The following is an 11271-nucleotide window of genomic DNA, read 5'->3' on the forward strand; positions in this document are numbered from 1 at the left end:
ACCCAGTGTATTACCAAGCAAGCCATGATCAGGGACCGTGCAACATACATGCAGCGTACACATACGTAAGCCCATCGTACATGCCCATTAAGCATTTTTCCATTAAGTGCTTAATACTTGCAACCAAAAGCCCAAACTTCATATCTAAGTCTTATCAAACGTCTTAAGCCATAAATTTATGAACTTGGAGGCTTTGCATGGCTCAAAAGGACCCAAACCTCACATTTAGCATTTTACTTTCACCATAATGACCTAAACTCATGCATGGTTGATCCACAACCATCAAGATGCTAACTTTATGGACTTAGGACCTTAGAAACATCAAGAGAAGCAACTTCTAACTTCAGGAGTGGAAAGAATCCACAAAATCTCATCATATGACCAAAATGGGACGAAAGCTTCCTAATATTAGATCTAAGCAAATAAGGAGCAAGTTCCAAGATTTATACCTCAATGAAGCTGGAAATGATGTGAGAAATATGGATCTACAAGCTCTTCTTTGATCAAGGCTCCTTCTTCCAAGTTCTTCTTCTTCAAGTTTCACCAACACACACAAGAGGGGTCAAATCTCTTCAAAAGGGCTAGGGTTTCGAAATGTGACTCAACGGGCTTTGGAGGTTGAGAAATGAGAGGTTCAAGGCTCATACTGTTGTTTAAATAGGGTCTAAACCCAAAATTTTAGGGTTTGTCCACTGCATGCGTACCATGAGTACACCCCCCGTACCACGAGTTTGGCGGAAATGGCAAAACTGCCCCCTTGGGACCAAATCTGCAAAGTATTTGACATATCAAATGTCAAAAATGAAAAATACCTTAAATCGGGTGTTACATCAATCCGGTCCTACTTCTCTTTATTGTGACAACTAGGCAGCAAAGAATATTGTCAACAATCCGTTTTTTTATGAGTGGACCAAACATGTTGAAATGGATTGTTTTTGTGTTCGTGAGCGTATTGAATCTGGCCAAGTCAAACTTGTGTCCTAAGCGGTATTGATCAGGTTGCGGATATCTTCACCAATTTCGTTATTTGCTTAGCAAGTTGGGTGTTCGTGATCTACACATTCCAGCTTGAGGGGGAGTAAAAGAAATTGGATATTATACATATCCGATTATTGTTTCCTTATTGTAGTTTATCTAGTTTATCAAATCTCCTAGTTTATTTAAGGGGGTGTTTGGATAGGGAAAAAATAGGCTGCTTATTGCTTATTGCTTAATCCCACCGCAATAAGCAAATTTAAGTGTTTGGATAGGAGTCTTTAAAAATCAGCTTATTGCGGTAGGAATAAGCCAAATAAGCTGATTTTAATAAGCAAGGGGGGGAATGCTTATTGCTTATTGCTTATTGGTCATTTTACTCATATAAGCTGTTTTGTTTGCCAAACACTTAACATGCTTATTGCTTATTGCTTATTCCCACCGCAATAAGCTAATCCAAACACATTTTAAACAAGTGCTTATTCGCACCATAATAAGCAAATAAGCAATAAGCTAATAAAGCTAAAAACTATTTATCCAAACACCCCCTAAGTTTCTTTTAAGCCTTGTATAAATACATGCTTTCAGCCTTCTTGTCAATTGAATGAATTACCTTTAAACTCTTTATTAGTTTCTTTATTTACTGATGTTTTTATATATTTATTCTCATTTGTTACATGCATAGGGACTAATTAGATTAATGTGCAGTAAATATGATACACATGTAAAACACAATATAATTTAGCATGATACACATTTAAAAGGCAATATAATTAATATGTACTTAATTTATTCTATTCGTGTTTAGTTCTAATCTAAAATTATATTGCTGAGCTTTATTTGACGGTATCTTTTCTAATGCGAATTTCTTTTTTGCTAATGTCGGTTTACGATTAACATCTGCATATTTTTCAAAACCTTCTTTTAAGAACGTTGTTTTTATTGAATAATCAAAACATTTTATATAATAAATCTACATGTATTATAAAGCTGTAAATAATAGTTTATATTGGAATATAAAAGTATACACTTTATATAGTTGTATTAATATTTTTTTTGAACGGTTGAACTTTATTATATATATATATATATATATATATATATATATATATATATATATATATATATATTAAAATTCTCATAGCTATAGTAAATTTGCTAAGGATTTGACAAAATTAGTCCCCTGTCTATTTCTATATGTTCAAATCTATATTTTTCTTTGCCTTGGGTCTTTTATGTAATTATTTAAATTGTTGGTGCACACGTGCCTCTTTATCAGGTTGGTTGTCCACCAGGGTTACCAGGTGTAATGCACCGCTTCTTTCAGTAAGTGATACGTGTTCTGTCCACCTGTCACCTAGCACCCCAAAAATCCACTTTTTTCCCCAATCACTTTTGGATTGCTGTCCACCGCCTAATTTCACCTGTCGACGGCCTCAAATAATCTACCTTCCATCACCGGCTCCATTCGATGCTTCTCGATTCTTTAGAGAACCACTCCACCTCGAATTTCCTTCTCACCGGTCTTTGCTTTTGTCACCGGCGGTTTCCTGTGATATCTGCGTCGCCCTCATTCGATATGATTCTTGATGCAGAGGAACCGGCCGCTCCACTTACGATTTTATCCAGTAAAATCGGGCAGTTTCATCGAGAGACGAACACACCTAGGTTTGCCTTCTATTCTCTGTAAATCCTCTATTTCCTTCCTATGGTTCTGTAGTCCCTATTTCACCAATCGGCCCTAATCTTTTTTTTTTTTATTTTGTTATTGTGTTTTCAGTTCTACTGCTATTGTTGTTGGCCAACAATGGCCTAACATCAATTTCTCAGAGATGGTTAGTAATCAACACTTCTGCTGATTTCGTAATTTTTATAACCACTGACTTCTTATGGTGTGTTGTTAGTGCCATCTGTGTCACCCCTGGTGAGAGGTTGAAGATGCCGACACTGAAGGTATTGATGAAATTTTCGGTTTCATTTTATCGATATCAGCACCCATATGTTTTTGATTGTTTGTTGCAGAAGTTCATCTGACAATAGCAAAGGGGAAAATAGGAAAATGCTGCAAGTTTGATGGTCAAGTTGATGGGGCAAATCAAAGTCTTAGGGCTCTTAAAAGACACTACGAGGAGGTAGATTGGAGAGTGAGCCAACAATAACAGATCGTATTCTCTAAAATGAGGATCTTCAGAGAATCAAACAGTTAAAAGTAAGTTTTGATTATACACCACAATATCAATATGGGATTATTCTGCTACTTATAATTATACATTTTTAAAATAGTTTTTTTTGGGAAATAGTCATTCTAAATCAACAGCCTATGAAATCAAAACATCTGATGAGGTCCCAACTCAGTTTGAAAAGACTCCATGGATTTTCAGTTAAAGTAAGTCTCAAAAATCTTTTTTTTTTTTTTTTTTATTTTATCAAGTAAGGAATATTTATTAGTTATAAAACGAGTATATAAATTATGAAATGGATTGATGTGGAGGAAAGGAAGGCTTTGATCAAATGAGGAAAGAGAAGATGGGGAAAAATACCAATCAAGAGCTTCTACCAAGTGGAAAAGGTCTGTTTTTTGTTTATAAACATTTTATATTTCATTCAAGAACCAAAATATGCAAACAAGTTTGTATTTCTTACTTATATACTTATTCATTTTTTTTTTCAAATCTGCATAATAACATGTATTTAGAAAAACTATATAGTCTAAAGAAGATCCACTTTGTTTCCGGATAAGCGATTGAAAAGCATCAGATTTTATTTAGTGTTATTTTTTTATATGTTGATTTTGTTTTTTTCGTTTGTTTTCAATTTGAATTGTTAAATATGGACATATTGTTATTCGTAGCTCGCTAATGTTGTTGATTTTGTTTTGTCTGTCTGTGAATATGAGTGTTATGGACTACTGTAATCCATCCCTTACTCTTATCCATGAACATTGATTGAACCTTTGTGGTTGACTACTAATGTATCCACAAAACACAATTTTATCAACGAAAGATGACACTTCCTAAAAAATGGTGTAATTATCCTTTACTTTGATGCACGTGCTTCATATCTTTAATTGATGTTGTTGTGCGAACTATAATTTTACAGGTAAGCCAAACATCATACTACATGTCTATTTTCTACAGTTTTTCGATGATCTGATTAATGCAAGAGCTAACATGTAACTATTTGTTTTATAATGTTTTTTTAAGTCTTTGATTTTTTTGAAGAAATCCACTCAGGTCTCATGAATCTATTTTCTAACATTTAACATATTTTGATTTGCTCACCTTCATAAAGGACCTGATATAGTTTTTGTATATGGCTGAAAGGATGTCTTTACTTAATAGTTATGCAATCACTATTTAACAATCAGCTCTCCATTCTCAATCTTTTTCTTGCATTATTTTTTATATACTAATAGGCACTTATTTTTTTTTTAACCCATAATAAAATTGTACATAATTTTCATATAGCAACTTAGTAAAAAACCATTATATTTTTTGCCCTTTTCAATCTATTAATAGTTTATTTCTTTTTTTATTCGGCCTATAAAAGTTTCTAATATTTTTTCAACCTACCCATCTTAACAACTTAGAAAAAAAACCATTATATTTGTATATTTTATAAAATTCAACCAAGCACTTTTTCTAATAGGATTATACATTGGAAAAGTTATAAACAAAAATCATAAATTTCAATTATCTGTTACAATTATAGGAAGACCGGTCATTAACATTAGGTGTTTGGTTAAACTTAATAGTTTTAAATCATATTTATTAACGGTTCAAATAATACCATATAATATAAATAAAAAAACACCATGAAATATTAATTTATTAAAGGTCGTTTTGTTTTTGCTTTCTTTATGCAACAAAGGTGTTTGGGGTTGGCACAGCACCTCAGTTAAGCCTCTCTACGTTTTCATTTTTCCAACATGTATCACATAACATGAGATTTGTGATTAAATAGAGAATGAGTGAGATGACAACAACCCCTATGTGCGCTATGTTGCTATTTGTAGAAATAATTTTTTGCTAAACCATATATTACCTCTTTGCCCTCCGGACCCGTTTATGCGTTTGGAACCGAAACATGAAAAGTTGAACCGGATTCACTTCATTGGACTAATGTTAAGTGGGTTTTTTTTGCATATCTTATAAGAAAATACTAAAATAGGGCAATGTGTTTTCATTTTAATGTTTAGCTTTATGTAATTTGTATCTTTTTTTTTTTTGCAAAGAGCAATGTCTTTTATTTTTATTATTTTAAGCATCAAAATTGTAAAAGGGCGAATTGTAGAGAATAACAATATATTTAACTGTGGCTAGCAATTAAGACAATGTACTATACTTGAACACAAAAGCAACACCTTCCAACCCCCGCAACGCGGGGGAAAGCATCTAGTTAATATAAAACACTAGTAAAAAGCTAAAGAACCAAAACAATCACTCAATCAGGTTGGACTATTGGAGTGTTTCAGATAAGATTTTAACACCACGTAGCCCAACCAACATTAATGTTGTGGTCTTTACGCATAATAAAACTATACGGAAACACAAATTTTTTTTTAACGGCTGGTTAGTAGTTTAATGTTAGATTCGCCAAATTAGTTAACCTGCTTATGTCCAGGTTTGAATCCGGAACCTCCAATGTAAGAGGCTTTCACATCTACTAAGTGGACTAGTCTCACATTAACGAAAACACAACTATATTATCAAAAAGAACATCTATTTTACGTTTACTTGGTAACAAAAAAATATAAGACACTTCAAAACTTCCAAATACTCTACCAAGTTTATCAAATCTCATCAAGCACCATCTTGTTTTTAGAGGTAAGAGAAAAACTATCCAACCAAAGAATAAACTCACGAATCCGATCAAAAGAAGGAATGCCAATATTACACCACTGACCAATCATTTCCATAAGTTGCATGACAACTTCACATTTAATAAGAATATGCTCGACAGCCTCAATGTGATTAATTTGACATTAGGAAAAAGAAAGATAAATACCTAATGACCTATCGTAAACAAGTTATTTTATTCAATGCAATCATCCACATAAAAATATTCATTGTTTTTTGTACCAATCAATTCTATCTTTTAGAATCAATACTGTTCATCACTAACACATTATCAATACGACTTATCGTGTCTCTAACCATGAAATCTTTTGAATTAGTTAGACCCCAAGTCCATCTATCTTAATGAGTGGAAAGAACAGTTGAGTCCAATACACTTTATAAAGTTGAGAATTGTTGAGACTCATCAACTCCACATCTTAGATTCCTCCTCCAAAACACCACCAAAACCATTCTCAAGTCTATTGGCAACAAGAAAATCTTTATCAAATTGTAAACGGAATAGCCTTGGCAAAGAAGCCGTTAACGACTTATTCCCATTTCAATTCTCCATTAAAATGCTTGTGTAACATTTCCTACTCTTTTCTTCATCGTGTCAAAGGGTATAAATTATCGTTCATGTAAATGATTTATGCAAATCTGTGTTTTTCGCTTAGACTCCCTTCGGGCCTTTCTCTATCGTACATAAACCACCCGAAAATCCACGAAGAGACTTGATCACCTTGACCCACAACGCACGAGGATTAACGAAAAAAATCTCTAACTCCACTTCTAAAGTTAGGTGTCATTAAACGTGGCACAACTTCCAATACTAAGCCCATCATTCTCCTTTGAATCCAAAACCGATTCCACACCTCAGCCAATAGATTTTAATTTTCTCTTGACTTTTACCACCTTAAAAAAATCTAGCACAAACAAATTCCAAATTTTCACTCAGACTTGATTGGCATTTGGAATAAAGATATATAATAAATGCCAAAAGAACCTAAAACCAACATGTTCAACATATACAACCCGCAATATATAACATGGTTACTTTCCAATTGTTGAATTTTTTTTTGAAACCTTCCCATTAGCAATTCATTCCTTAAAAGTGTCACACCCCCAAACCGGAACGGCGGAAACGTTTGGGGGTGGATGACGTCATATGTAGTATCACAACAATTGCATCATAGTAATCAAAGTAAACACAACCATTACATTGAATATATATAAAAAGGTATTTACATCTGTTTGATTCATATTTATATACATCAAAAGCAACAAAATAAAGACGTGACTCTATATGCTCCGTCATCTCAAAAGTTTGCTGAGGTACCTGTCTACTGATTTCCTGAGAATACAAGCGGTTTTGAAAAGAGTATCAGCATTAAGCTGGTGAGTTCATAAACATGTTTTTGAGAAAAAAAACCTGTTAATGAATCAGTGAAAAAGTTTGTATGTTTTCCAAGAAAATCCAATATTTTCCAGCATATGTGTTTGTTACAGTGTTCCATGAAGTCTTTGTTTGAATTGCCTGATTTTCACCAGATAAATTTTATATTACGGTTTTTGAATGTGAAACCCCTTTTTGTATGAAAACCATGGATAACACCAGTATATATATATATATATATATATATATATATATATATATATATATATATATATATATATATATATATATTAGTCTTATTAAATAAAATAAAACCGTAAGTTGAAATCCCTGAAATCCTCCAGTTGCATTATAAAATAGTTCTATTAATTAAAATAAAACTAAAGAAAAATGAAATCCCGTAAACAAAAATGTTAGTTTATACTATTTTGAGTCGTATAACCATGTTTGATATGACCTAGAGACCTTTACGACATTCTTCAAGTATCGGATATATGACATTTGTCAGCCCATGCATGCTTGCCTAACTATTAGCTAGCACTTCAGGTGTGGGTTTGTCAGTCCCGAATAGATCTATTAAAAAATCTCACGCTCTCCCTCTAGGAGACTCTGGTTATACTATGATAGGATTTAGTTCAGTACACCAAAGGGTACAATTTTGAAGTAGAGTCTCACAATTCTGTATAGTCTAGTTTACGTGTAGTTCTGTATTGATCTATTGTATTTAAACTCGTGTGTAGACTTTATGGAGTAATAATTATACTTAAATAATTATGTAATAAAGTATCCTTGTTACCCGAGCATATCACAAACTAAGTCTGTCATAGTTTATATGTTTAGCAATGTATAAACTCTGAATTTGTAATACTGTATATTGAAACCTCAAACTATATCTATTATAGTTTGCATGAATATTATGTATTTGGTTCATGAATTGATCTGAAAACTATGCAATTTGGCAGAAAGTCGAAACGTCCCTTATGCTCAGCATAATACAAAAGGGATAAAACATCTAAATATTTTATGAAATGTGGAAACCGTATGACTATATCCATTGCATCAATTTTAAGTGTTTTGAAATCCTTTTGTATAAATTCGCGAAATCATTTGTATTTGGCTTGTACTCTCCCCCTGAAAACATAAAAACCATAAAAAGCATAGGGGTATGAACTCACTGTTGGTTGCGTGGAAAGTCGGATAGCGAAACTGGGAGTGAAGGCCCTCGAGTTGGTGTACGCGGCACTTACCGGGATCCTAATATCAATTAAATACATTTATGGATTTTATTAGCGAAATCATTACTTATAGTGTTGGAAAAACACTTGCTTTTGGCTTAGGATTGTTACCGGGACTCGATTGAATCGGGGAAAGCGGGTTTTCAACCAAGATCACCACTTTGGGAGGGTTTACGGCTGTGAAGGGGATTACGGCCGTGAACTGTTCTCGTCCGTGAACAGCCCCTTGAAGTGTTTACGGTCGTGAACGGTGTTCTTGAAGGAAATATGAATGTTTGAAGGTTTCACGGCCGTGAACGGATTGCGGCCCTCGAAGGTTTGAAGATTTGAAGGGTTCTCGGTCGTGAACTCAAGAATAGCGATGCTTGATCCGTTGAAAAACGCGTTTTAGATGCTCCACAATAACGCCCAAAGGTGATTCTTGATGATTTTTGGAAGAAAAGAGGGTATTTTGGTGTTTGCGGTTGAGAGGTTAGAGAGAGAATCGGGGAGTTTTCGACCAGAAAAGTGTAAATGAGGGGTTGAAGCTCATATATATAGGTTGGGTGTATGGTCGGTGGTGGGATCCACCCACCGTGAACAGGTTTACGGCCATGAACGGGTTCACGGCCGTGAACACTAGTCAAACCGATTTTTCGATGATTTTTGAAGGAAACTCGGGTTTTCACGTGATTTTGGTTCCGACTCGTATATAAATTTATTTATATAAAACTTAAATGATTTTCCAAACCATAGAAATTTAACGGAACAAATAAAAATGTGAAATTTATTTAACGGAAAACGGATAACTTTAACGGAAAAAGGTTCAGGTTGTCACAAAAAGTATTGTCATATTAAAACAAACATGAATTGTAAGGTTGGATAAATTCAATATACATGTGAAGGATATTTCATTGAGTATATATAATACAAAGAATGTAGTAAATAAAGAAAAATATAATTACAGTAGAATACATTACTAATTTAAATGCCACTATGAGATATCCTTAATACCCCATCAAGCGAATTGGTGGAGGTCCAACATGAGTTTTAGAGCGGAAGTCTTTGAATAAAGTTTTTGGAGACTCTTAGTAAAGATATATGTCAGTTGCAATCTGGAAGGCACAAAACAAGTGTAAAGCTTTCTAAAGAAAACAAGTTCCCGAACATAATGATAATTAATGTCGATGTGTATAGTATGCTTATGAGAAACACGGTTTTAACTGAGAAAGATAACACTTTAATTATCACACAAAAGGGTTAGTCGATCGGATGGCAAGACATGAAGCTCACGAAGCAAATGAGTGACCAAGACAATCTTAACAACAGTGTTTGTAATGACACGCTACCATGTAAGGTGGCATAAAATCACCATAATGTGAAGGGTCTTTCATTGAGTATATATAATACAAAGAATGTAGATAATAAAGGAAAATATCATTATAACCGAATACATTCCTAATTTAAATGGTACTACGAAATATCCTTAATAGGAATCCCAAGATGTTTAGACGTGAAAAAATCTTAATCGTAACCTTTAGGATCCGCCAAATTAAGATTCTCATCCTCTCTAACACCTACCATATACAACTTCCACTTGTGGACATTATTCTTTGAAACCAGAAACCTTATGATAATGTTAAATAACTGAAATAAAATTTTCATCATCCTCTCTTGGCCGATGACCCATAAATCAGACCTCACCCGTATAAAACAAATGTGAAAGCTACAATCCTTCCATTCCAGCCCCTAAACCAAATAAATCCACTTTCATTGCATCAGAAACTACAACATTTATGTCTTCCACAACTAATATAAAAAGAAACAGAGAGAAACGATCTCCCTACAGAATCCTTACTTTTAAGGAAAATTCGTACGTAGGGCTACCATTAACAAGAACAAAGATTTACAAGATCTCAAACATGCCATAATCCAACTAGTCCACGTCAGCCCAAACCAAAAAAATAAGTAACTTGATTCAAGAAATCTCAATACGTTGAGTCATAAGGTTGGTAGAAGTCAATCTTGAAAACCATGAGTTTCTTCATAAACTTCTTGAACCATCCCAAAAACATTATTAACAATCAACAGGTTGACAAGAATTTGTATCCCTTTAATAAAGGTATACTGATCGACCTCTACCACCAAGTCTACCATCATAGCCAACCTATTTTCAAGTACCTTGGAAATGATATTATAATGAAGGCCAATAAGAATAGTCAGTCTTAAATCCTTAACCAAATGAAGATCATCGACCTAAGGAATTTGAGTAATAAATGATAAATTACACCTTGGAAGAATATAACATGATCACTGGAGTCATTAACAAAACATATGATGTCATCATTTAAGATATCCCAATAACACTTAACATAAGTGAAAGAGAACCCATTAGGCCTCAAGGCATTAGGGCCTTATCACTACCACAATCGTATACCACGTTATTCACTTCTTCTTCCTCTAATAAAGTTCTTTCTAACAACTCCATCTGATCTCAACATAAAAATCTAAACTAGGAGATCTTACGTAGGACCAAGGAACTTCAATTCTGGTAATTTAACAATACATGAAACTAGAACTCTGATTTGAACTTTAAATGATTAAAAATCCACCATCCATCTATCAACACACCAAGAATAGCCATTTGACGACCCTTTTCCTTTAGCATACTATAAATGAATCTAGAAATATCATGTTATCCATTGTGCCCTTTATATTTGCTTTTGGGAAAAATTAAACACTTCATGTTTCACCATCTTCTGAACGTAAATAAGTAACAAGCGACAGTCTCAAGAAAGTTGTTGTGTGGCTTCTCCATCGTCAAAAAACTTATGAATTTGACAAAGCCTAG

At 33.6% G+C, this 11271-nt stretch overlaps 1 long non-coding RNA gene across 4 annotated transcripts; it reads left to right on the top strand.

Annotated features, from left to right (window-relative positions):
* Nucleotides 1–2439: 2439 nt before the first annotated feature.
* Nucleotides 2440–3977, top strand: LOC145109695 (uncharacterized). 4 transcript variants are annotated; one of them, XR_013709148.1, is made up of 6 exons: nucleotides 2440–2643; nucleotides 2756–2810; nucleotides 2880–2928; nucleotides 2998–3184; nucleotides 3259–3361; nucleotides 3467–3977. It is a non-coding gene; the product is annotated as an uncharacterized LOC145109695 (long non-coding RNA). The 4 variants fall into 4 exon arrangements; XR_013709147.1 differs by having other exon boundaries at nucleotides 3472–3977; XR_013709150.1 differs by having other exon boundaries at nucleotides 3276–3361; nucleotides 3472–3977.
* The last annotated feature ends 7294 nt before the right edge of the window (nucleotides 3978–11271 follow it).

Source organism: Lactuca virosa, chromosome 4 (assembly GCF_052849685.1).
Source record: "Lactuca virosa cultivar CGN04683 chromosome 4, Lactuca_virosa_CGN04683_v6, whole genome shotgun sequence".
Classification (NCBI taxonomy): domain Eukaryota; kingdom Viridiplantae; phylum Streptophyta; class Magnoliopsida; order Asterales; family Asteraceae; genus Lactuca; species Lactuca virosa.